Source organism: Mercenaria mercenaria, chromosome 8 (assembly GCF_021730395.1).
Source record: "Mercenaria mercenaria strain notata chromosome 8, MADL_Memer_1, whole genome shotgun sequence".
NCBI classification, from domain to species: Eukaryota; Metazoa; Mollusca; class Bivalvia; order Venerida; family Veneridae; genus Mercenaria; species Mercenaria mercenaria.
In genome coordinates, this window is record NC_069368.1 from 17,374,577 (window position 1) to 17,400,035 (window position 25,459).

The 25,459-nt window shown below is 35.3% G+C and overlaps 1 protein-coding gene and 1 long non-coding RNA gene across 4 annotated transcripts in view; one reads left to right on the forward strand and one right to left on the reverse strand.

The window, feature by feature from the left end:
• The window catches only part of LOC123522964 (zwei Ig domain protein zig-8-like), a 181,432-nt gene that overhangs the window by 92,047 nt on the left and 63,926 nt on the right, over positions 1-25,459 (forward strand). The gene's annotated exons all lie outside the window — the stretch shown is intronic.
• On the reverse strand, positions 10,095-12,260 carry LOC128558958 (uncharacterized). The gene is made up of 3 exons (XR_008371981.1): positions 12,194-12,260; positions 11,825-11,934; positions 10,095-10,196 (listed from the first exon to the last, which is right to left on the reverse strand). It is a non-coding gene; the product is annotated as an uncharacterized LOC128558958 (long non-coding RNA).

The window sequence follows — 25,459 nt, forward strand, 5'->3', positions numbered from 1 at the left end:
CGGCCGCTTTATGGCACTTGTATGTCACATATATAAGATTATCCTATCAGCATTGAGTGTCAGAAAACAAACTATCAGCAGGCTCATTCAAGGAACTAGATGTCTTCTGCTAATGAAAAGTTCTGAAATGTACACTTCCCGCTTCTGAGAAAATGTTTCATTTGAAATATAGCACACGGGGCCCAGCATTATAAATTAAGGCACACCACGATAACTGATATGTGTTTTAGCATAGCTGCGAAAACAATTTCTCAGTAACACATTATAAATTAAACCTTGAACAATTGAAATACTGGCATGTTTATTATGGTGATAGAGTATTCGGAACATACAATCATGAAGAACGTTTGACGAATTGTAAGGAAATGCTTATTACGCTTTACATTACATGCTTTACAACTTCCAGTTTGCATATTTAATGCATTATTATAATAGAATTAGCATTCCAGTGAGTTGCTGCAGAAATAGCGTTTCCCACAGGAATACTGGGGAAGAATAAAGAGTGAAACCACAGAACATAAGTTAAATATCAGAAATAAGATTTTTTTTTTTGGGGGGGGGGGGGGGGGGGGTGAAGGTCACGTCGCACCGACACAATTATAGTTCATATGGCGACTTTCAAGCTTCGATGGTGGAGAAAGTCCCCAGGGGCTCCTTCGTGCATTATTTCATCATGAGCGGCAACCTGTGTAAGATCCTCCGACCTTCTGTGAACCAGCTAGATGGCTTCCTCACATGAAGCATTCAACGCCCCGAGTGAGGCTCGAACCCACATCGGTGAGGGGGGAAGTGATTTGAAGTAGCGATCACGGAGGCCCTTAAAAATTAGAAAAGAAGCATCATGGCTTGTAAATGGAATGAAAACAGTGGTACCAAAGGTTTGGGATATTTGTCATTTTATCAAATGTGTTGGACTACAACACTGTATTTGCTTTGTCCAAACGTTGTTCTTTTATGATATAAATACGTGTGAGCTGCAGCAACTTGTACCCTTACATCCTTATTCTAATCTAAAGTGATGCCTTGTTGCTGTTACGTAATTGCCTAAATTGTAAACAGCAAAATTCATTGATATTTGCATATTTTATTTCCCAATGCTCCTCGTGTTAATTTTTGGTGATAACCGTTCCTGCTATTATTCCGTGAACACAAAATGACTTATTATGGATTGTACGCGTTCCATAAGACCACTGGGGATATGTTCAAGGTTACCAACATTCCTTATTTATATTGTTGTACGTTAACTTAATTATCAACTACTATTTCAGAGGTTATTACAAACACCATATTGGTCAAATATCAAAAACGGAATGACATGTTCCAAAAAACGCAGCCTCCCCAAAACTCACAGCACGCAGATATGAACACTATCAACGCACACACCCGCATACAAAGCAAAATCACGAGGACAAAACGAACAAATAAAGGAACACAGTAGGGCACCGCCTTGGAACGGTCAGTGGAAAAAACACCTCTGGGGAACTGAAACTGGTTTATGGTGCACACTCAGCCTCACTCTTACCCCCACCATGTTCCAAAGACACGGGACAGTGTAAATAAATACATGAATATGTTGTCACTTTGTTGTTATAGCACTAGGTGTGCCAGTATGGCGAGAAGGCGCACATCAGCATAATAAAAAATGTTAAGTCTGTAAAAGCAACTAAATTTACCATTGCCAAAGACGAGTATTAAAGATGTAAATAAAAACAGAAGGATTTAGAGATTAGCCCAAATGATGTTATAGGATCTTTTTTTATTTTATTTCTCACCTATGTGCATAGTATTCCAAATAAGATATCGGTATCTCGGTTCGCCTGTCTCATACAGTTAATAGACTAATTTACTGAACTGTGCTTTAACGTCTGAGTTCTGCTCAACCCAGGACTAGAGGGAATGAACGGTAGCATTCATTTTCAATTGCTGACCATAAACAGGCTCAATCAAACCGATCCTAGAGGCGTTGATATCAGGGGTGTGGTAGATTCACTTCATCCTGTAGATGTTGCTATAAAGGGCGTGGTAGTTTTACTATATCCTACAGACGTTGCTATCGGAGGCGTGGATAAACACTCTTTGTTCTATAGACATTCCTATCAAGGGCGTGGTGGATTCACTTTATCATAGAAACGTTGCTGCGACGGGCTTGATAGGTTCAATTTATCTTACTTTATTCTGTAGACATTGCTATGAAGTGCGTGGATAATTAACTAAAGACATTGCTACCAAGCTTCTTATAGATTCATTTTATCCTGTAGATTTTGCTATTAAGGGCGTGAGAGGTTAACTTTAGCCTACAGAAGTTGCTTTGAAGGACGTGATATGTGCAATTTATCTTATAGACGTTCCTATCAATGGCGAAGTGCTTCACTTTATCTCAGATAATTGCTGTTAAGGTCGGTCGTAATAAATTCAATTCGTCCTATGGACATTTGCTATCAGGGAATTCACTTTGTCCTATAGGTTTTGCTGTCAGTTTTAAAAACATTCCTTTAGAGGTATACCTTTTTAATATATCGTATGCATAACTTCAAAACAGTAGGTTGTTCTTAATAAAGAGTTTACAAAACATTTTACATACATTGTACATGTAGGTAGCTGCATTCTGTCCATTTCTCGTATTTCCTTCCGTAATACATCTACTACCGCTTAATAACATATTAAGCTGTAATGTTAGAACGTTTTATTTTTTCAGCAATGGAGAAAACTGTTATTCGGTGATACAAATCAAACGTAAAAACTGATTGAATTAAGACTATTCAGATTAATTTCAGAGCTTATTAATTTATTTACCATAAAACATAAATGTGTTTTCGATAACGTTAGATGCAAATAAGATAGATAATCCTCCTCCTTAGTAAAAATAATTAAGATGTATTATTTAGCTGTTACCGCCTCTTGGCAAATTCGATGATTCAGTGCATGCAGAAATGTTAGGGTACTTTTTAAAAACAAAATGATAGCTGTGGTCTAAAGGATACTGTATAGAGCAAATATTCTTACTTAGTTTGTTTTGAAATCCCACAACAAGCAGTCATAACTGTATCGTCCGACCGCTAGTCCACATATCGATCCGTACGTATTATCTACGATTGTATTTCTTGTAATTTGTTCAGACTTTCGCAGAGGCCCTTGGTATTATGACGTTTATAAAGTAAGGATTACCTGATAACCATACATACAGAATATATTACCCATTGTAACGGACATCAAATGCCTATTTCACAGTTTCTCAACATATATTTACATGCAGTCCCTATATATCAAATACAAGAGTTCTTTAATGGAATAATTTCCAATTATATTTTAATCGTAAACTGAAATGTAATATGTGATGCATACATACATTTCAGGTACAACATTCAAAAGTACATGTGTATCATGGAGTATAATCATCAGAAGGTTAGAGCAACATTTACACAATGCAGATCATGTATGCTACAAACTGCATATAGCAAACTGTAATAGAGACATAATTATAAATGTCATTGGTTGTAGTTGCAGACTAGAAATATTCCGGTAAAGGGTTACTGTTAAGGTGGTAACGGAATTCTGTTCGTACCTGCAACAATCAGGGCATGCCGAATTGTACAACATAACGAGTAAATAAAATAAAACGAACGAATCCCTTTATTATAGCACTGTTCTCTCATGCAGTAGCGTATTTGCACGAAACGCTAGAAATCAGCACTTGTAAACAGGAATGACGTTATGTACACTGTTCAGTACTGTGTTGAAATGCTATAAAATTCATAAAACTGTATGTTTTAATTGTTCTATATTGCTATCTGTAGACAACACAAAATGAAAATTCTTTGGTAAAGGAAAAAAATGTAAACATTCATCAAACAATGTCGGATAAGTAACACAAACTTTGACAGCTTCATTTCCATATATAAGCATAAATTTATCCACTTCTATCGCGCAAAGGTTGCATGAAAACTCGCTTAAGTTTTCAAATATTTCAAGGGCATAACAAACGCCGTATTATCTACACTTTCTACATAAACATACTCCAGGAGTTGTAGAACAGGCCTCATTTATCTGGAATAAAACAGCTGTTAGCTTTCAAAGCATTTGTGCTGCCAGCAAATTACAGTACAATTACATGATTTGTGGTATTTGATTGTACAAACCTGTCCATTTGCTTCTGAAATGAATATAATGGACAGATTTCCTCTGTAAACATATGCAAAAGTACGTACTATCTCTATTTATTAAAAAACGAATTGCAGTGCACTACACTCTGAAAGATTCATTTTGTGGTAAACAACTACATTTGATACAAACGATATCGCTTCCCTGTCAAAACAAACGTTTTAATTAGCTTCCTGATAGGCAAAGTTAACATCCAAACCATCGCACCAGACAGTTTTAATACAAAGCAGATTCTCAAGAATATTACCCACATACTAGATTAATTGTGTGTTAAACGTGAGCGTAAAGAAATTTAGTTGACGTATTTTTGACACTGCTATTTGCGTTAAATTGCTTTAAGCGCCAGTTCTTTGAAAGGTGAACAGAAGACCCAATATTGTCAAACGACTGATACCTTGGCGATCGTGAACTGTCACAGGTATTTTCAAAAGAAACAATATAATAATATTAACACGATCATTAACTGTCAACGAGTTCCTGAAAGCTTACGATAGATAATAATAACACTATGAAACATTACATGATATATCAAAACTCTGACAGTAAATTTGTCTTGAAACGTGCTGGAACGTAATACGTTTAGACAGTATTAGTACGTGAAATCGTATTTAGTATAGTCATTCAACATTAATTATTACTCCCAAGATAGCTGTCATCAGTCATTGTGCCCATGCAGTCCCAGATTCACCACAGCTGTGGTAGAGATTGTATTAGGGAATGCACACTGTTCACTTACGTGCACTCAGTTCAACGAATGTGCTTTATTTAACGTATCTGGTAGGATATTTAATTTTGCGTGACATGACTGGGCTTTTGATTTCCATGTTATTTAATAGAATAAATATCCAAAAAGCCACGTTCTAATAACGCTACCTGCACAAACTGCAACCTAAAACAATTCATGCATGAGTGCACACACGAACAACACACACAGAAACATAGGACGAAATAAAACACAGAGAAAACTATGACGAAACAAATAATTAAAGTCACGCAATTGGACACCACCTTTGAGAGTTCAGTGGGAAAAGCACCGCCGGAATGCTTATACCAGTTTGTGGGTAGCACACTTGTTCGTATTCTGTGTCTGATTTTATTGATTTCTGTACATAAGGTAATGGTACATTAAACAAATGCACATCTTTTTAACAGTCTTATGTTTCCCTAACGTTTGATAACATTGACAGAAGCCAACTTACTTGCCTAAATATACGACTATTACAATACATGTGTGTCAATACGCATTCGTATTTAATGCTAAATTTCTATACTATCTGCTTTTTACTATATTTAATGTTATATATTTCATGTTATTTTCCTACGTTTAATGCTAGGTTTGTATTTATTTTTATATATTTATTGCTATTTTTTTATATTTAATTCTTAGCCTATATATTTCATGCTGTTTTCTTACATCTAATGCTTGTTTAAATTTGTATTTATTTTCTGTATATTCAGTTACGATATCAAGCAGGTTTGTTCCAAGTTGTCCCACAGTTACATAACGTCTCTGACAGCAGTGTTTGCTGCCAGACTATTTGTCTAAATATCGAAGTTGATCATGATATTTACTTACAAGTAACTTTAGCATACTCCAGTACAACTAACAGATCGTTAAGCGTTAACTATGCCTTAGATTATGCTGCCTATGCGCTGTCTATATAGTCCAAATCGGTGTATATCTTCTTTCTAAGTTTATTTGTTTGTTTTCGGGTTTAACGTCGTTTTTCATCAATTTTCAATTACGTAATAGCGGGCAGTTACCTGTATTCTGTATCAGTACAAACTTGTTCTCCGCAAATAATACCAACTTCCCAGGATGAATCAGAGATGGAGGACGAATAATTTCAGACACAATGTATTTTATCAAAGCGTCACATAGAACATACGCCTTGCCAAAGGCTCGAACTCACGACGATACCGCGATCCGTAGATTTGAACTAAGCGGGCGAGCTTCTGTTTTCAAAATTGTTAGTGTTTCTTTTATTTTTAACACAAGAACGATATGATAGAGCATCATTTGAGTTATTCATTTGTATGTGTTTTGAATGTATATATTACAATTAATTTATAGATAATATTAGGTAAGGAAGAGATGATTCTCCGACCAATTTTCACCGTTTGACCTTGAAAACAAATAGCATTACCCGCATTTTCGGGACCTGAAAATAACAACAAAAATCTTCTGGCAGAAGTAAGTAGCCGTAGTCTGGCACAAAGATTACTTAATATAAAAGGTCTTTTCACGAAACTTTATTTATGATCTTGGCTGGAACCTTGATCCAAAATAACCATCAAATATTGTTATGAATCTTAACAATTGTAGACAATTCAGCAAATTCGCAATAAAGTCAAAAACAATTTTTTTAGACTTGAATCGTTGATAAATTCTGATTCTGGAGTCAGTGCCAGTACCGGTCAGGTCTCAACAAGAAATATGTCAAATAGTGTCTGAAAGGTATAAAAGTAGGCTTTCGCAATACTACCATATTTAGTTGTGATAACATTGTAAGAAAAACATGCATTAATCTTGATTTAATTAACGTTATGAAAAATTCAGATTGCGATGGAAAAAACGTATTCAGTTTGTTTGAAACACAGTGTCCAAATACATAGTATTACGCTGTTTAAATGGAGTTAAATATGCTATGTTAAGAGTTGCAACAATATTCAGTTGAGTAGTATTTAATATAAATATGAAAAATAATATATATTATCTTGTTATAAAGCATTCACATTACTTAACATACACGCTTGATGACGTGAAAAATTACAGAAAATTAAGAGTTTTTTTTTTAATTTTTCGAATCGTTAAGGAAAAAAACCGGAAAACAGAATTGTTTAAAAATTAAAGCCACATAATTTTTTTAAAAGTACCAATGTAAGATTTATACATTAATTAGCTGTTCCAGTCCAGTGTTACAGCAGTCGTTTTATTGTCCTTTTATTTTGTTTCACGTCGCTCCGACACAATTATAGGTCAGGTGGAGACTTTTCAGCTTCGATGGTGGAGGAAGACACCAGGTGCCCCTCCGTGCATTATTTCATAGCGAGTGGGCACCTGGGTAGAACCACCGACATTCCATTAACCAACTGGATGGCTTCTTCACATGAAGAATTCAACGCCCCATTTGAGGCTCAACCAACATCGAAGCTAGGCAAGTGATTTGAAGTCAGCGACCTTAACAACTCGGCCACGGAGGCATCTTACTGCAGTCGTTGTCAAATGGACGCTTTGAACATTTGCTTTGGAATCCGTAATGAGGATAAAATGGAAAATATAACTGCTTAAAAATCAAAGTCACAAACACGTGTAAAAGTTCCATGGTGAGATTCAAACAGCATGTACCTGTTCCAGCCGAATGGTACTACAGTCGTTGTCAATGACACGATTTAACATTTGCTTTTGAATCGACAAAAAAGAGATGAAATAGAAAAATAGTATTGTTCAAAAACTAACACCACAAACACATTTTAAAGTAATGCCAGATTCACATGTCAAGTAGCTGTTCAAGCCGAATGGTACCGTAGTCGTTGTCAGACAGACACTCTGAATATTTACTTTGCTCCCTCAGAGAACAAAGCTATCATCAAAATGCAAATTGCTCCTGTTAAAGCACCCACACATCCAAAGCTACACATTTGCTGGCGAAAATTTTGTTTTCTGTGCCAGAGATCTTAGATTGGAAAAAAAACATGTCTAGTAAGTAATGTAAGGCGAAAAGTAACGATAACGTCAAGAAATGTGATTATCGTTTTAACACGACAAACATGTAACTGTTGTTAGACTGAAAAAAACTGTTTGTTTTGTCAAAGTGCTGTCCTTGGAGAATAAATATATACACTTATGAGCTGCAGAAAGGTTTTACAATTTAATTTGCACTCGTTCTGATTCTGATAGCATATATCTTTATTGCTATGTTGTTGCAATCGATTCAAAATTGAATACATATACTAAAGTTCACATTCTAGCATAAAACTGCTGTTCTTGTCACTTTTCGGGGGTGTTTTAACAGGAGAGAAAACGTGTGTTAACAGAGAGATTCTCGCGCTCGCGTGCTGTTATAACATCTTTTTATATATGCGCGTTCCGTAGCAAAGCGTAAACGTCATTCGGTCCCAAAACGGGTAATTCAAAACGAAGTGACGTCAACGTAAAAAAAAACAACCCAGACATTCCCGCGCATTTCGTGGAAATGCAATGACGTTGAGTGACATTGTATTCATTTATCAGTTTTTACGGGTTTTATGCGTTTACATGCGTTAGCGCATGTTTATTTCGTGTTATAACATCTGCAGAATCCCTCGGGATACGTTGGTACCCTCGCCCTAACGGGCTCGGGCACCAACCAATCGCTCGGGATTCTGCAGATGTTATAACGGGCTCGGGCACCAACCAATCCATCGGGATTCTGCAGATGTTATAACACGAAAAAACATGCATTATCCCTACATTAAAGTACATTCGTTAAAGCTACATAAAATATAATTTTGCAGTTCTTAGCCGTAAACATTTTGATAAATTTGGAAAATTGGCTACTAACGATAGACAGTTTTTAACTAAATCAGACCGAGCACATGTTGCACATTAACTGTTTTTGAGTGAATCGAATTAGACCAGGAGATGCAAATTCTTGTCACAATGATTTTGAACAATTATGTTTCGGCAACCGTTATTGGAGTTATTGGATATCGTATATCCCTCGGGATTCTGCAGATGTTATTACACGAAAAAACATGCGTTATCCCAACATTAAAGTACATCCGTTATAGCTTATACATAAAATATAATTTTGCAGTTATATAAATTTGGAAAATTGGCTACTAATAATAGACAGTTCTTAACTAAATCAGACCGAGCACATGTTGCACATTAATTGTTTTTGAGTGAATCGAATTAGACCAGGAGATGCAAATTCTTGTCACAATGATTTTGAACAATTATGTTTCGGCAATCGTTGAAAATTGACCGTTATTCGAGTTATTGGATATCGTATATCCCTCGGGATTCTGCAGATGTTATAACACGAAAAAACATGCGTTATCCCAACATTAAAGTACATCCGTTATAGCTTATACATAAAATATAATTTTGCAGTTATATAAATTTGGAAAATTGGCTACTAATAATAGACAGTTCTTAACTAAATCAGACCGAGCACATGTTGCACATTAACTGTTTTTGAGCGAATCGAATTAGACCAGGAGATGCAAATTCTTGTCACAATGATTTTGAACAATTATGTTCCGGCAATCGTTGAAAATTGACCGTTATTGGAGTTATTGGATATCGTACATGATTTTTTCCTCACGAAAAAAAAGTTATTTCTTCAGTACAATTTATATTAATTTATTGCTTACAAACATATGTATCTGTAATTATAGAACATTTTATTTTTCAAATAGCGAAGAAAAAGCGATCAGTTGTTATCTACATCAAACGTAAATATTAATTGAACCTGGAGTGTTACATATTAAACTGAAAGCTTGTTAATAAATTTTGCATAAAACTGGGTTCTCCATAATGTAAGATTGTACATAAACACGTTTTCTAATCCTCCTCCGATAAAAAAAAAAATAATTGAAAAAAAAGCCTTTATGTTGTTGTTAGGCTACAGCCCTTTTGCAAATCAGACGATTAACTTCACGTCGTGTCTGTTTTTAAAGAGTTCTAAATTCTTTGATCAACTATAGTTCATGTGCGCATTAATGAGATGGCATTATGGCGTCATTTATTACGTAAGATAGCCGCATGACGTCTTGTTCATGGAATTAAGCAACTTTATCATCATGTTAAATGAGCATGTTCAGATGCAAATAAACAGATTTTCCATGGTTCGTCATTCAGATTCTTAAGTATTTAACCCCTCATGGTTAAATGCCCGCGCATCTGAACTCTGAACCGGTGTAGTATACTTTCGTCATAGTTTCATAGTCCATAATCATTTAGGTAGCAGATGGCGGTTTTTTCTAGTACTTCAGACTTCCGAGCGATGTGGCCAAGTCACACGGCTTCCGATATCTTACGAGATGCAGACCTGAAAATAAAAAGATACCGGTTTACATCTTACTTGAAGAAGAAATAAAATACATAGTAAACTTCATACAAAGCATAGATTTTTAAATCCACAAGCCACCTGAAAGATAATTTCAGCCCGCGAAAATACATGACATTTCAGCCCAAATTAGCCATATCTCCAACTGGCCTTAAAATGTTAGGGGAATGGATAGAGACAAATGGCCACTTGCATTCTGTACTCAGTTTCAAGTATTACTTGCAGAGCTGGACAAAAATACCTGTCAACCGATTACTTTTTTCACTATTTTCAACTGTGTGAGGCCTATATGACATTTGACAGTTCACGAGACGCTCAATGCTGATAGTGGCATATATGCATTTCAAGCAGTTATATGAAAATGATGCCATCAAGCTTACATTCGCATCTGCCAGAATTTCTGCAACATACCATTCTTAAACTTGTTAATCACAAACTCACATCAACAAATATTTCAAACATCAAAACTGCCTTCACTTCAAGGTTTTATCTCTAATGACAGATTTTGACCCTGGCCAATTCGAATCTGTGGCTGGAAACTACCAACTGCTACCTTAAGGACCAAGACATGCATCTCCATGGACTGTCTGGCACCTGATTCTAAGAAAATGATCTATGACAAATAAAATCTTACCAATATTTAAACAATGCTTTGTTCTTCTTGCAAATTGCACATGTCCAAACAATGTCTACAATATTGTGGATTTGGCCCCATTTTACACACATATTTCTTACTGCATCTATCTTTCTGACATTAAAAAAAGACTTACCTACTATTACATGATGGCCATAAATGTACTGTATTAGCATTGTGCACAGCCCTGCATACTTGAGGAACAGAATTAAAAGCAGCACAGCTTACTTACCCAAGACTAACTGTACTTCAAATCCGCAAGCTCAGGAAAAGCCGCCCCTGTTTACAAGTACTTTTTCATATTACCTTACATACAGTAAGTATAAAATAGCTTTAAATAAATATTTTACAATGCACTTTTGTTGTTGTTGTTGTTGTTGTTGTTGTTGTTGTTGCCAAACTTACCTATTTTAACCAATTCGAGCAATCTCCCAGTACATCTCCGAGAAACCGTATCTTCTCTTAATTAAAAACAAATATCTGCAAATGTTCCCTCACTCCAGGACCTTAAATGCACCCAAGATGTATCCACTCTCTACACTTTTCTTCTGTCGTCATGTCCTGACACCGATAAAGCCACAATAGAAATTTGTAAGAATTAAAATCATACCTGCCACTCGAGAAATATCTTCGAAAGAAATATCACCACAGAATCCAGTTCCGAGCCTTGTGAAACAGCCATGTGTTTACAAAATGCCAAAAAGTTGCACCTATATTTCCTTTAAATAGTCCTTCTTCCTTTAAATTTGATATAAACTACAAAAGAAATGTGTTTCCCGCTAGAAATTTTAAGAAAACCCTACACTACAAACAAAAATAAGATTTACTTACCCGGTAAAATCAGAGTTACCTCCCCTTAACTTCTACCATATCAAACAACATCTGTCTATGTTATGAATCCATTCAGCTCGGATTTTTAAATAACACATACTGGAGAGCTTGAACAACACAAAAGAAAGCATGAAATAGTACTTACAAAAATTGACAAATGTCTTAAGGTAGCAGATGGCGGTTTTTTCTAGTACTTCAGACTTCCGAGCGATGTGGCCAAGTCACACGGCTTCCGATATCTTACGAGATGCAGACCTGAAAATAAAAAGATACCGGTTTACATCTTACTTGAAGAAGAAATAAAATACATAGTAAACTTCATACAAAGCATAGATTTTTAAATCCACAAGCCACCTGAAAGATAATTTCAGCCCGCGAAAATACATGACATTTCAGCCCAAATTAGCCATATCTCCAACTGGCCTTAAAATGTTAGGGGAATGGATAGAGACAAATGGCCACTTGCATTCTGTACTCAGTTTCAAGTATTACTTGCAGAGCTGGACAAAAATACCTGTCAACCGATTACTTTTTTCACTATTTTCAACTGTGTGAGGCTATATGACATTTGACAGTTCACGAGACGCTCAATGCTGATAGTGGCATATATGCATTTCAAGCAGTTAATATGATAAATGTATGCATCAATAACTACATTCTGCATCTGCCAGAATTTCTGCAACATACCATTCTTAAACTGTTATCACAAACTACATCAACAAATATTTCAAACATCAAAACTGCCTTCACTTCAAGGTCTTATCTCTAATGACAGATTTTGACCCTGGCCAATTCGAATCTGTGGCTGGAAACTACCAACTGCTACCTTAAGGTAAAGAGCAAATCTCTTTATGATTTATAATGCCATGCTAAAACACTAAACACAGTTTCACAAATATAAATGTTTCAGTTGTGTAAACGTAATCTGTAGGAAAACTGCGAAGTGATTTATGCACTATATTGCCAGTACTCACATCATAACGAACTAATTAAATTAATATTGCTGCCTCACTTCAGTTTTGATTGTTGAATGATTGCTCATCATAAAGTTTTAAGGACAAAAGTCTATGATGATCGTTCTGTTAACAAATGCCAAAAGGAAGCTCAGATACAGCTCCTTCAGTATCTGACAAAGTCCAGATTGTTTTATAATGCTGATAGACGGCTGCTTGTTTTCTGAGAAATCATATTCGTAAACATCAAAACAAGTGGGTATTTACGTACAAGTGATTTAACATGCTGGAGTGTCATTTGTTTATTGGTGGCTCTTAAAATATTTATTGTTCGGCGGAAATTGTCTGACAGGTTCATTTAGGGACGGAATAGATCATTTTATGATAGAGCATAAACAATAAATTGATTACATTATGCACAGCAATGTGAGCCGTGCCATGAGAAAACCAACATAGTGGGTTTGCGATCAGTATGGATCCAGAGCAGCCTGCGCATCCGCGCAGTCTGGTCAGGATCCATGCTGTTCGCTAACAGTTTCTCTAATTGCAATAGGCTTTGAAAGCGAACAGCATGGATCCTGACCAGACTGCGCGGATGCGCAGGCTGGTCTGGATCCATGCTGGTCGCAAACCCAATATGTTGGTTTTCCCATGGCACGGCTCATATATTCTTTAACTTAGTAATATTTGTCGGAAAACTGCTAGTCTAAAGTATGCTAATTTCCGAAGTGATATGAGGATAATACTTTGCATCATTCCGGCCAACACAGAATATTCTAGACAAATATAAGGTTCCTTAAATTTAATTTTTAAGTATCTCGGGTGAAAGCGATACAACTATTCGACCAGTATCAGGATCCATTCCTGTGGCAGAACAATAAGACGACATCTTATTATTATTATTTTTTTTTTTTTTGTTGGATAAGGTTCATCAACTTCTAATAGCATTATCTATATTATTAGATCTAGATTGTAAAAATTTGGCTTCCGCCATTTTATTGGAATAATTCAATTTAGGAAGGACTTGGTGAATTCACATTGTTACTGCCGACAGATTTAATTGCGGGCATTCATTTACAGAGTCAACTTTCACATGATCACTTCAAAAGAAAAGGATTCCACCATACTAACACTAATGTTAAGCGTGCCTTCTATCTGAGGAAAAACATCGCTTCCAACTGCGCCAAGGTCAATTGCAAATCGGACAAATGCAATACATGCAGACTTGAAACTTTTGAACTTTCAATGGACGTCTGGCTTACAGATGGTATGCTGTTTTGCGGATAGCGGTTTTTTTTTCAATTTAAAAATGTGATTCATATGGCATCAGATGTGACAAATGTTCCTTCCGGTAGGGAAATGTTATTGCTGGGCAAAAGCCCTGTATATGATACCTAGAATGAATTACAAAACAAAAAAGGAACTAACAGCGAGATAATATTGAATTGTCACTATATTAACGAATGAGTGTCTGTTATCAAGTAACGATAAGAAACGTGCTTGTTGCCATAAATCAGTTTGTTATGAAACTATATTTTGATGGAGACAAATGTCAGTTACAACTTTAATGTGTTACATATTAAAATTAAACAGTTTCTTTCTCGCTGCAGCGTCTCCGTTATGTGTATTAAATTCTCTTCTATGAAATTAGCAAATCAAATAAGAATTTGATATACCACAAAACGGAAACATAGTAGTCTGTATGTAAATCTAAAGACAGCATTGCTATCGGTGTTCATATTCATCGACGTCAGATCCTAAAAAGCTATGTCTTTGTTCCGTTAGCACAGACTGTAACTATGCACGAAGAAGCATATTGCAGTGCAGCTGCAAACATATAAGTTTAATGTTGTTGGTACAAACCGACAACAAACACAGCTTTTTTGCCGTTCTTAAGTCTCAGATTTTAAATGTTGATAAATACGTACCCTGGAGATACACTTTAAGACGAATTATAACTACTTATCAATAGTTATACATTTAATAGAAGCAAGTATCGGAGTTGCTTTATAACAAATAAATTTTGTAATTTGGAGTCAAAATTTTCAGTGTCTGTGAAATGAAAGAAGAAAATTGACGGCTAATGTCGAACACGCACATTGCACAGTCCATTTTGTGAAGACAAATGTTACCAGTCTTGTTTAGTTCATCATATTTCATTAAAACCAACAGATATGACTTCTAAAACTTTTGACTATACGTACATGATTAGCACGGATGTCACGTGTGTTTTGATTTAGATATAGACCATAAATCGAGACTTGTTGAGTTCTGCTCAACCCGGGGCTAGAGGGCGTGGACGGTAGCATGCATTTCCACTGCCGTTTATGAACAGGCTCAATCAAACCGCGCCTGCAACATTTTCGTTTTTGTTGTGTTGAGCGACCTGGGGAGTTTCCACCTTTTCTATTCTATTATCACAGCAGCGTTGTTTGTGCCGTGTTGCGGCCGTAAAAAGTCTCCCCGTACATTCAGTAAGGGCTGTTATATTTCGATCTTCCCAGATCGTTCAGCACGACTTTTATGTTGTGTTATTGGTACTGTTTAGTTCCTCAGCTTGAACACTTCGGACTGGGTGGTTCCAATACTTCAGCTTTAATAGCTTTGGGTATTGTATAATCACCCCTTGGATATGGTGCCTGCTTTTTAATTTTGTCTTTTGGCAGTTGCTGTGATATGCAGGCTCCATAACCTCAGATCCCCATTCTAAATTCCATTTGTTTAGTTTTGCCCATTGTTTTCTCGTTTAGGGCAAACCCATTATTTTAACTGGGGACCATACGCCGCTTTTCATGGAATTACACACTAGTTTAGCATTGAAGGTTCAATGTGCACCGCCGTATGAACACATCTGCGGATGTCTCTAAATTGTTTTTTTGTACTTTTAACATGTGTAAATGTTGAGTTCTGCTCAACTCGGGGCTAGAGGGCGTGGACGGTAGCATGCATTTCCACTGCCGTTCATGAACAGGCTCAATCAAACCGAGCTTGCAACATTTTCGTTTTCGTTGTGTTGAGCGACCTGTGGAGTTTCCACTTTCTGTTTTACGATACTTCTATTCGGGAGTTAATTGCCATGATTTTTATTCCACTAAAATATAAAAGAAAAACAATGATTAAGCACAAAGAGAAGATTGGCTCTGTCTTAAGTTTGCAATACCATTGGATTTTATGCTCTTTGTACCATAACTCCAAAATGGTTATTGACTTTAATAATGCATGACCCTATTAGTATGTTTTATTGTTTCGCAGTTGTATTACAGCTAAGTCAAATTCGAATGTTTCGTAAGTGCAATGACCCGTTGAATAAACCGGATTTAGTTAAAACATCTCAAGCTAACTGATCCTTCTCTATTTTTTCGTTTTTGTTGTTTATTCAATTTAGTATGTTTGATAATGGTGTTACAGTTTACCTGTTACTGATTCACAAAAACAGTATAATTTATACATTTGTATGGATACCAAGATTGTTCTTTGATAGTTACAGCAATTAATGTATCGATTTCGATTGTGGTTTGTTGAATATGTTCAGTTCTATCAGGCTTACTACTTTCACTTTTATTTATGGCAAGGGTTTTCGAGGAAATTTCTTATGGTAGTAGTTCGTGTATTTTAATATTCGAGTGTTATCTAAATAGTTTCCCAAATTTAATCAACATACCGTTTATTCATGTTTACCTTGAAAATTTGGTAGAAGGAGACTGATTTTAAATTTCAATTTCATTTAATTCAGTCTTTACACTAGTAACTGCCTAGTTTCGTTTTATATATTTGTTCTTACACTCATGTTGGACGGAATAATATAACTTCATATGGTTTGCAAGTCAGAGTATTAATAAATTTTGAAATTTGCATCATTTTCAGACTCAGCTTGCTTTACAAATGAATGAAAGAGTAAGTTCAATCTTTTGTGATGCAATGCTTGTTCGTTCGGTGTAATGTATTGAATAAAACAGCTGTTTGCTTTCAAGTACATATTTATGCTTCCGGCAAGTTATGGAAACTTTCTGATTTTCATATTCTGGTTTATTTGCTTTGGTAATTAATATGAGTGAACATTCATACCAGCTAATTTTATTGATAAACACATGAAAAATCTTAGAACGAGTAGTGCAATGTACCCAACGTACCTTTAAACAGATGCATTAAGTCTGTAGGAATTTGCAATCCATGATAAACAATCTTAATAGATGTAAAAACTTTGCTATCCTTGCTAAAAGCAAGCTAATCTTCATGATCTGCCCAGTGCACATTTAAACCGAATTAGAAATAGACAAAGTGTATTCAACGTTGAGAAACGTTATTGAACAGTAACTAATACATGTATAGAAAATTAGTTAGCGCTAACACACGTCTAGTTATTTCAGTCTTTTGACTAATATCATTACCATGCAACATTATTTCTTTCAGTGTTAATTTATGTCCTTATCTGCTTTATTTCCTGTAAGGTTAAAGATGTCCTCCATGGCCGAATTGTTCGCCGGTAGCCTTTCAAGAGGGAAATCCTCTACTGTTGCAGCAAAGAGGTTATCTTGTGAAATAAAGACCCCAGATAAGATGGTGATGAATTTGTCCGGTCAATTTAACCTACCTTTTTGTGAATATACGCCATGTTCTTAACATGCCCGGTGTAAGCATTTATACATGCCAAACCTTAGTTGGGTGTGAGACACTGAAACGCATCTCAAATATTTCCAGTCCCTGGACTAGGATTTGAACCTCAAACCTCTGGATTTACAGTGAAGCCTGTTTCTGCTAGGCCACTGGACAACCCATGAACCAATGTTGTTTCGAAACCTGACTTGGACTGTATAAAATTCTTCATGTGAGGTAGACATCCAGGTTAGTTGATCTACTCAGGCTCCCGCTCATGCCTGGAAGATTGCTCCGAGGGGCGCTTGGGGTGTTCCTCCACCATCAAAGTCGCCATATGACATAACTTTTGTTGGTGTGAAATTAAACCCAACGGAAACAAGTAAGGCTGAAGAGGAGCAGTTTGATATCTATCTAGCATACCTTAAATAACACACATCGTTTTTAATATATTTACTTATCTTACAATATATCTTGCAGATAAAAATCGAACAACTGCAACAAACCATTATTTTTAGTCTTGATAACGAAAGCTCAGACACGTTATTTACACAAGGTTGCACAATGCGTTTAGTATCCTAAATACGAAAACCCGAAATGTTTGGCTTATTTTTGTATTTGTATGTGTTTTCGGGCAGAATGTGATATATGAATGACACTTGCGATTTATCCCGGATAAATATCGCTGTATTACACACTTTTGTAAGAGATTTAGGTAGTGATAACAATGTCAACAGATAAAATGCGGCTGTCAGTGTGTTTCCAATCTTTCGCATAGAAAACTGTAGACACCGACAAATATTTTGTAGAAGTGACTTTTATTTCTGTCGAAAAGTACACAAAAATATGGACAAAAAATCCGACAACAATACTCGCGTTCCAATAACCGACAGCAGTGTATGTAAAGATGGTGTCAATGATTGACATTTACGCTAAATTACGTAGACAGAGTACAACAGTTAGAGAACATATAAAGGAACGCATGGCATGCATTGTATCATTTCTTTAAGTAAGAACTCTCTTGAAATTGAAAATATGTAGTAATCTATATTGAGAAAAGGGATAGCTACTTCGGTAATATTTCAAGTGAAATGAAGTAATATAAAGTAAGGGACCTATGCGTGTGAATCGACAAAAATTCTTGAGTTAATATTAGTTTTCACAGTAATGATAATAGATAATAATGAACAAAGTTCGTATTTTCTTTGACGTAAGGATACTTACCACGATTACGTAAAGAAAATAAGTAGCACACATTGACAAGCAGTAATACGTTTACGGAGTTTCATCTTTCTCTGATCATCTGAAAGACCTATTTTTATCACATGAAAGTCTACTCTTAAAGCGATTAAGCCAAATTAATTGCCCTTTCTCACTGAAACAACAAATAAAACAAAACAAAAAAAAAAATAAAACAAAAGCTAAATAACTGCATCCAAGTGTTGGGGTAGCGCTACAGCCGGTACGCTTTTATGATGAAAGATAATTTAATAAAATATACAAAAAAAACTAACTTAAAAACTTGAAAGAGGGTGACTAGGGGCGTCCGTGACCACTGACTTCAAATCACTTGCCCCTCGTCGATGTGGGTTCGAGCCTCACTCTTGGCGTGAGGAAGCCATCCAGCTGGCTTACGGAAGATTGATGGTTCTGCCCAGGTGCCCGTGATGAGATAATGCACGGAGTTGCACCTGCGGTCTTCCTCCACAATCAAAGCTGAAAAGTCGCCATATGACCTATAATTGTGTCGATGCGACGTTAAACACAACGAAAAAAGGCTGACGAACGATATATTTGATACAGATTCTGATATTTGTTACTTCTCCTTAAGAAAGCCTGCATTCTCTCTGCGTATATCGCGATAAAGTATTAAAACCTGATCATATCTTGTTAGTTTAAGTTATGTCTAAAGCTACATCATTATAATTATAGAACTTCCCGTATTCATTAGTGATGCCATATTAACAAGGATCGGTATTATATCATTAAATATTAATTACTTAATCACTTCACTCTTAAGCGACTATTTATGTAAAACGATAATGTAAATAATCAAGATCATAAACCTACATTGGATAATGCATAGTTTATGTATTTTACCTCACAGGGTTATAAACGATGGCTGTTTCTCATTCTAATAAAATAGTTTACGTTAGAACTTTCGTGTTCGTCACATTATTACTACCAGCACAGCAGCCTTAAACTCACACACGGAAATATAGATACCTGTCTTCATCTCAGACTGGATTTAGAGTGAATGTAAAGAAGTTTAAAAATATTAGCATGATGTTAATTGTAAAAAAAAAATTGTAAGAATGTCACGGCCTCGCACCATTTACACTGGCACGAGCCTGATATATCTGAGTAGTTCCTGGGGTTTACAATTGGACTATTCAATATACTCGTTAAGTCTTTTATTAGTACCACAAACAATATCGTACATCAACAACGGTTATCTAAAATTAACAATAACATATAATAAGTAATAGTACAGAATTAACAAATACAAATGAACATGTTTAATTTAATGAAAGGTGAAAAGTTTAAGAAACAATGTGAAAAATGAAAATCAGTTCTAAATTCTAACAAAGAACTATTCGAACTTGTCAAAAATAATAAGTAAAAATGTTATTTGCTCATTACCGTATTTCTTTACTAAACTATGCAAAAAAAATCATTCTAAAATTATTAGAAATAAAAAGTTAAACAAAATTCAAACTCACTGAACAATGCCACGAATTTTCCTCGTAAACTCAGAAAAACAAATCTATTTTAACAGACTAAAAAGTATGTCTTTCGCTTTCAGTGTATAAATTCTTAATGTCCGTTTGGGCGATTTTTAGTACATGCGCGATGGCTATTGTTTTCAAAACATATATATTTGCGTAATAAGCAACCAATGAAAAACTTGAAAAATACCCTTGGATACAAACCTAAGAATAGATTCCACCAAATATGGACAAGTGCTTAGTTAACATTTTTGACAAATTCCAAACAACAATGAAAATATTTTAGCAATTACGACTGCCAGATGCAATATTATACTAGAGATATATTCAACCAACATTATCAGCCACTTCCCTTGTTAAAGATAAAAAGGTCAGCAGGTCTCCTTACAAAATTATTTTTTCAAAATGTATGAGCACATTTGATAGAAGTGCCGTACACTTAGGCCATATTTCTGTCCAATATAATTTCGGTTCAGTATACCAGATACCTTTGTGCTGCAAAAAAAGAACATCATAAGATTGTTCTGTACACGGACGTAACGTTTAAAATTTGCATAAAAAATACTGCTTATGTATTGCTGGTGTAACAAATATTGAAAGAAAATAATTTATGAATAGCAGTAGTTTCATTTGTGGAGCTGACGTACCTGCGTGTAAAATATTTCCCCTTCGTGCATCTCCCGCTGTATTCAGGAAATACATAACCTTCCTTTGTCATGTACATTGTTCATTGTTTACATGTCCCTTATTTCAATACCATGACTTTTTACAGTATGTTATGTTCAATTAGTAATCATTTATTATGATAAAAGTCACTAAAATCAAATACTTTTCTAAAAAAGATAAACGTTCAATGGATAAAACCCAATGACGCACGCCACTAGATTTGCATAAACAACCTGGGATTTGCATATTACATAGTCAGTGTGTATGTTAATGCATTTTTACAGACGCAGCAACAAAATCTATTTGGAAGATGACATATGGACTTAGGCCAAATGAAAGTTCTGACGATCATAAATTTTGCACGTAAAACGAAACTCGATTAATATTGTCTTGCGAAACTGTTATTCAGTTTAGGATGGAGATTAAGAAATATCGCGGTTTCATCATCAGCGTATACTATATCCTTATTGACATACTTTGTACTCCAAAGAGGTGGCTTTGAGGGATCAGGTATGTTATGTCATCAATTTGTGCAATTTATAGTGGAATGTAAACATTTACTTGCTTTACTAATGTAATCACGAGCCACTGGTTTTTTGAATATCAGATGATTTTGATTTTTTTTTTTTACTTTTATCAATACTAAATGAGCATAAGTACTACTATTACTGGCATCATTTTTCAAATCTTATGTATAAGCATTACATGTAGAGTTTAAAAATGATAGGGCCTTCGTAGACGGATATATAAGGTCGCTGACCTTGAATCAATTGTCCCTAACCACTACGGATTAAAACATTGTATCACGTATAGAATTATTTCATGTCAGGAAGCCGTCCAGCTGACTTACGGAAGGTCGGTGGTTCTACGCAGTGACTATTTGTGCCTTCAATAAAGCCCATAAAGGGCAACGGGGAGCTTCCGCCACCATTCCTCCACCATCTAAAGCTGGAAATTTCGCTATATGACATAAATTGTGTTGGCGTGACCTTTAGTCTAACAGAAAAAAAGCAGTCGTAATGGCAGTGTTTTATCGAAAGTTTCACTATACAAATAAAAGAATTCATAAATTCACGAGAACTACAATTGTGGAAACTTGTGAAAATGTGAATGAATTTGTACGAAATATGTCAGTTTCTTAAGTTAATTAAAACATGAAAACACATATTTTTCAAAATTAAAATATTTCTAAGTTCTTGTGTCATGTGTGTAAGAAGCCTTTAAATAAGTTACAGACGCTTCTACTAAAATACTTGAATAAAGAATTACACATAGTGTTAAAGAATAGGTAAAATTTTAAAGTCTAATGTATAATTTGAAATGTGAAAAAAGGTCTCATTATTCAAAACACAGAGCAGCATACATTAAAGTCTTAATAATAACTGACATTGTATTATATCTTAAATAAGATTATCTATGTTTCAGTGTTGTAACTGCTCTGTATCGTTCCAAAGGCTATGCAAGAATTTCTCGTAATTGAAAAACACACATAAAAGCATTTTATCAAATACTTCGTAAATCTTTTTCAAGTGTACTGAAATATTTTATTGGATTGAAGTCCTTTCAGAGCTGTATTTATAAGTTACTAGCTTTGTATCGGGAAATATGCACGAGTTCGTCAGTGGAAATATTGCGCGACTTAAGGAGCGCAATATTCTGCCGCTGAAGAACGAGTGCATATTTCCCGATGCAAAGATAATAAACAACAAAGACAAATATCAAACAGGGAATGTCACGTACCAAAAACGTAGCCTCCCCAAAACGAAACCCACAGCACGCAGACGCGTACACCACAAACACACATACACGCGCACACACACAAAGCCAACACAATAGGACAAAACGAATAAACAAAGGAACACAGTGGGGCACCGCCTTGGAACGGTCAATGGCAAAAACACCACTGGGGAGCTTAAACCGGTTTATGGTGCGCACTTAACCTCACTCGTACCCCCCACCATGTTCCAAAGACACGGGACAGTGTAAATAAAAGTTATCCCCTCCAGGTGAATCTCTAACACACGTAATGGAAACAAAAAGGCATGGCATGTAAAACAATAACCTTTTTATAACATACGCATCTACACGCATAAATATTATGTAAATATCATAAATATGTTCAATAGCCTGAATAGGATTGACAATACTGAACTAAATAGAAAAAACAGTGCAACAACACACACTGAATTACGTCACGCACCCGATATGAAATTCCCGCGTCAGTGTATGGAAACATATTGACGTTTGCGGTACGGTACCAGTGTAACTTAACGGGGAATAGAAACAAGTATGAAATAAATAACTATACAACACTCTTTAATTAGCTTCCGTTCAGAAGTGGGATTAAATATCTCATTTCGGATATTTAGGGGGAATATGTCTATGAAGACATAATAAATCGTAATAATAATTTGATGTGAAACACATTCTGTGTAATTATTTTATCGCTTGTTGCACACATTATAGGAAGGTTTTACCGTCTTCCAATTATAAACCATTGCAAAAAAAATGTTTATGGGATTATAGAATAACTTTTCATGCAGAAAGGGAAATTACTCTACATTCATAGAATGTATAACAATATTATGAACAACACGAATTTCAAACGTTTATATTTACAACAAATATGAATAATACTGTCAGAGTTAACCTATAATTATCTTAATCGTATGTATTAATTTTTGAAATGGGTGGATATTTCTGGATAACTTAACAACGTCTAATTTTACATAAACTTAATGCCGATTGATATGATATTGTGTTTTTGCGTTCTCAAAACAAAACATTACCCAAAATGTTTGCACACAGTTAACCCTGTATTTCTTACGTGTTTTATGCTGTACATTTTCATCTTTATCCCTTACCCTGCTAAATTTCTAAAATGGACTGGTCCATCCTTCAATTTGGGCAATACCATTTATTGTTCGAATAGCAAACAGTGCAGACCATGATCAGTCTGCACGGATGTGCAGGCTGATCATGGTCTGCACTGGTCGCAAAAAGGCAGAATCACTTGCCGCAGGCTAAAGGTAAACATAGCGTTTATGTGAATGCATACTTTCTTATTAAGAAATTTAAATAATATGGAAGTCTTTGGAAAACTTTATTATCTTTTTGAAATAATTATAAACTATCTTGTAGAATATACAAAGTTTTGTATCTAATGCGTAGCTACAAAAATTTGTACTTGCCATTGTAGCTGTGAACTGTCTTCTTTAGTCTGTTCGAATCCGGTGACACAGCTGGCGAAACTACAGATACCGCTTGTGAAGCATTAAAAATATTTTCTTTGAAATGAAATTTACTTTTACATGACAGTGATAATAAAAACCTATCAGTACAAAATCATAGGCGTAGTAGCAGCGGGGGCCGCAACCCCGCCCACCCCCAGCATATGCTTTGTCTCCGCCCAACTTTTGACCTAAAAACAGATAATTCTCAAAAAATAACATATGATAAAGGGAAAAATGTCTTTCTGATAGAGAGGTACTTATAAGTATATGTATGATGCTTATTATCACAACAGTTTGGCATTTAAGCAGAACGTAAACGGGGACACCGACTAAACCTAAACTGTTAACTACAAAAGTTCTCGTATCTGAAAGAGTTAAAATGACTCTTCTAATAAATTGCTTGATTGATTGGTTTGTACAAAAATCCGAACAGAGACCTCTCTCATATCTTCATAAATCGTTCCTCAGGGGTTCTCATTTTTACAGTAGTAAAAACATTTAACAAAACATTGTGTTTTGGTACCTGCATATATTTTGTACTGATTATTGATCTGGAACTACCTATTGATTAATATACGCCAATGGTAATTATACCTCAAAACGTTCTTTGAAAAAAATAGCGTCATCCTTTAGCTGCCTTATGTGAATGGCTACCGCAAAACCACCACGCCATTTTGAGAAATTATAACAGCCAAATAAGTTAAAGCAAATCATACTGATTTCAAATCCCCTTGTCGGTAGACCAGTCCATAAATTGGGCAATCAGACCATATTTTAAAAATGTGTGAACTTAACTACTAGTAACTTTTTGTTAGTTTGGATGTGTATTCGATGGAGAGACCTATTTCTTCTCGTCTGTTGACTTATATACATGCTGATCGAAGTTTACTCATATATTTAAACGGCAAGGTTCGTGAGGAATTTTGCTTATGCTACAAAAAGGAAACTAGATTCAACAGAAATTGCTACGTAAGATTAAAAAGCTATATTACGCGAGGAAAAGGAACAGAAATAAATTAAGTACCTGAACATATCGCATAAACCTGAGCAATTTCAAAGACCATGTCTTGCATTCAGTTCTTTAACTGTTCTTTGGTATTATATATTAATTGTATAAAATGGCTCATAAAATTTATTAGTTGTTACTGCGATCTGTGATGTTCTTCCACTTAAAAGAGTTACTTCCTGATATGTTATTGATAAAATCATTTTATTCAAATGATATAACTCTGTCTAGTGTTTCTGGAAGAAAAAGCATAAACTGAAAGTTGGCAAGCAAATAACTAAAAGTACTTAATTTACAATTGACCTAATTTATTTTAAAAGTCGCTATACTAGTGCTCTAAACTATCAACAATATATAAATGTAAAGTTTATAATGTGATTTTCTAGAAACCTCTACACATTCGCCAATATACCATTTCTGAAACAGCCAGGACCAGGTTTGTTTCCGTTAGCGTTGTCAGTTTTCGCGTCATTTTTCGTAACGCTATGCGGCTTCTAATCAGGGCTGTTATATTTCGATCTTCTCAGATGAATCAGCACGATTTTTATGTCGTGTTATTGGTACTGTTTAGTTTCTGAGCATGAACATGTTGGCCTGGGT